The sequence below is a fragment of the Frankliniella occidentalis genome, unplaced genomic scaffold, assembly GCF_000697945.3.
Source record: "Frankliniella occidentalis isolate FOCC.00 unplaced genomic scaffold, Focc_3.1 Scaffold7, whole genome shotgun sequence".
Classification (NCBI taxonomy): Eukaryota; Metazoa; Arthropoda; class Insecta; order Thysanoptera; family Thripidae; genus Frankliniella; species Frankliniella occidentalis.
Genome location: NW_026267137.1, coordinates 2,864,307 through 2,867,603, shown reverse-complemented (window position 1 = coordinate 2,867,603; position 3,297 = coordinate 2,864,307). Strand labels below are relative to the sequence as shown.

The following is a 3,297-nucleotide window of genomic DNA, read 5'->3' as shown; positions in this document are numbered from 1 at the left end:
CCACCCCACCCCATGACGTCAACAGGCGGTAAATTGGCACCGGCGCCACACCTACACAGCCCGAAAACAAAAAATGAGTGTCAAAAACTCCATGAGCCCTTTTTTTTTTCGTGGTTTTCTCAACAATTTGCTTGAGTTTGCATTCTGCTGCCACCACTGTTACAGACTTCGTTGGTTGGGCAAAAGAAAATTCCAAGGGAGAGGCGCGTAGAAATGTGATGAGTACAGTGCTTGGTCAACTATGGGCCTCGTGTCGTCCAGCGCGGAAAGGGAGGGGGAGGGGGGGACTAGGATGATTTCAGCAGAAGGCTCGTCTTTCGCGCGTTCCGGTCCATACCCGATCTACGGGTCGAGATCTTTCGCGAGGGCTCCTTCCTCCATCGCGTTTAAGGCTAAACGCATCCAAAATATGCTTTTGTGATTTTATCACTTTCGCTTCGCGTTTTTTCACGAAACGTGATCTTTTTACAAGCATTGCCCTCGTTTTCAGACCCACAGTAGCTCATATAGTAAATCTAGGATTTAACTGGGGAATTGCGTATTATAATGATATTTATTCCGTAAAGAATAGCGAGTGTGGTCGTACGTCGGCGTCCTAGTTCATCTAGGACCACTGGGAAACCAAAAGTGCGGATGGTTTAATGCAAAAGGCACTAGACCCCGAAAGATGCAAGACTCAGCACGTTTTAGCACTCTAAAGCCCATGTTACCTCGGTTACGTCCATTGTAAGGCCACTTAAGCATTCACTGATAAAAACAAGTGAGCAAATATTGCACACCTAAGTGTGCAACTAATGATTTTTAGCATTACGTGGTGTTCAACTGAACTGCACACAGTAATCGAAATGTGTAACGTTTGCACACCAATTGACGTCTAGTTCAGTTCGACATCACGCAGTTATGGGTTTTTGCACACTTGAAACTACACATCATTTTATGTGCAACTTTCTACATTTGTTTTGCCCAGTGTTCGTACCCTTGAAACTTCCTTATCATCCTTGCCTGACTAAGTAAAAGAGCGGGGTAGGAGGGGGCCACGCTGTAAATGTCAACAGCGCTTTTTCAGGCCCTTGTCCGTCATTCATATTCACTTTTAGCTATATCCTATTTATATCACACTTAGCTCAGTAGATTTCTCAGAGTCCAACTAATTTCATCCCAAAAAAGGAACCCCCTGCTAATCATACCACTTACTGTGTGTTGCAGCCGGAACAGAACCACCGAGGTAAGGACACACTGGGGCCGAACAGCCGCCACGCCTCACTACGACCCGAAAATGGCCACTCGGTGTTTGGACGGGCGGCTCGCGTCGGCCCGAGACACACATGCGCGCGCTTCCGTGGCAGGTAGGCTGGTGGCTGCCCCAGTAGACGCGTACCTGGTAGAGTCGGAGGGCGGGTTCAGAGAACTTAATCCAAACGCTCGCCTCCTTCACACTCTTACAAGTTTCGCGGAGACTCAACCTGTCTCGCACTCGACCAGACGACGTTCCAAGCGATGCGGCGTTACATCACATCGATATGCAACCCTTAACTTAAAAAGCCCCCACCCCCACCCGGTGCAAACGAACGCAAATGGGTTAATAACTGTTGTGTTTGACGTAAATATTCTTATGCAGTAAATATCTTCATCATTGAAAGCCACGCTTATACCGGAGACCCAAGTATGTGAATGTCGCACACACTTTCACGTGTATGAACGCCATTCGTTCGCGGAGGCGCAAGTAAGTGTGAATTTGCAAAGAAAAATTTACACCTTTACTCCTTTAAGTGTAAAAATGGGCATTTACACACCTACAAGTAGTGTGTGACATTCACACACTTGCATTTCCAGTGTGTAGGACAGTAAGCAGGGCATCGTCCCGCCCTCTCTAACACATGGAGTTTCTATTTCATCGCATTATTTTTTGGCAGCGTGCGCAAAATCGTTTCCGCCACATTCCGTGGTTTGTGGGGAGGTCACGCATGGCACCGCCAGGCATCATGCGAACTCTACACCACCGCGAATGCGAAGTCCAACGTGAATCCGGTGCCGTGCCGTGCCACGCCGCCGGGGACCGGGCTGGGCCGAGCACGGCCGGGGGCCATCGGACCCGGGGCGGCCATGGGCGGCCCTGGACAGACCGCCGGTGGCTATATCAGCTCGTGAAACACGTAGGAGAGACACTAGCGCGTTTTCGTACAAAACGCAAAACACAGTTCGGCTGGAAAAAATAAATAAAAGAGCACTCTACGTGACCTTTTTCGTTCCCTAAAAGACAACGTTTTAGTGCACATGCAGATCGGATGCAACCCCCCCACCATTCTAATTTTTGATAAATTGGGTAAAGTTCCACACATTTTGTCCAGTTTTAGGGACAAAATTGCATCCGGGCTGCATATGTGCACAAAAAAACCTTTCGTTTCGCATGGTAAAAAGAATGTCTTGAAATCCGAGGAAATTTCTTGGATTTCAAGATCAAGCGGATAATTTCAAGATTGGCCCTTGAAATCCCAGACTTTGTCTTAAAACTCCCAGCTTCCAAGGGAATTCCTTGGAATTTTCGTCTGATATTCAAGGGTTTCCCTTGAAGTATCTAGATCGTGCTTCAAGGAAAACCCTTGAATACCAGACGAAAACTTCAAGGCTTTTCCTTGGAAGCTGCGGGTTTCAAGACAAAGTCTGGGATTTCAAGGGCCAATCTTAAAATTATCCACTCAATCTTGAAATCCAAGAAATTTCCTCGGATTTCAAGACATTCTTTTTACCGTGCGAGGTACAAAATTTCCCCTTACATTGAGAGTGTGAGGCTACACTATTATTTCAGGAATATTCCATATGGTAAAGGTTGCGCATTTTGACAGAACAAGGTGATCCGATGACTCATGCGGGGTAACGTCGCCTCCGAGCACGCCGAATGCACCTGTTGCAGTAACACGCCACGCCGACACGCGTGCCCCGCCCCGGCCGGGCCCGGTCCAGTCGTACTCCCCCACTGCCCAGTCGAGCGCCCTGGCCCACATTCTCGACCAATCACGGTCCAGCGCGGGCAACACGCCACATCTCGGCCCATCCACCACCTTCACGCCGCGGTGGTAGTGGAAGTGGTAATGGTGGTGGTGGTGGTGGTGGCTTTTTATTTTTTATAAGCTGGGACATCAGTATAAACTGTTATCAGTTCGTAAGTTTTCCAATAAGTTCGCAGTAAGTAGGCTAGCCTGCCATAAATGTCAATTATTTTCAGCTTGCCGACATTAATGCCGATCTTTAAAACTTGAAACTCATAAGAAACTCGAAACTCATAAAAAATACTCTATT

At 47.8% G+C, this 3,297-nt stretch overlaps 1 protein-coding gene across 2 annotated transcripts in view; it reads right to left on the bottom strand.

Annotated features, from left to right (window-relative positions):
• Positions 1 to 3,297, bottom strand: part of LOC113210004 (peroxisomal leader peptide-processing protease-like) — a 92,136-nt gene that overhangs the window by 26,290 nt on the left and 62,549 nt on the right. The gene's annotated exons all lie outside the window — the stretch shown is intronic.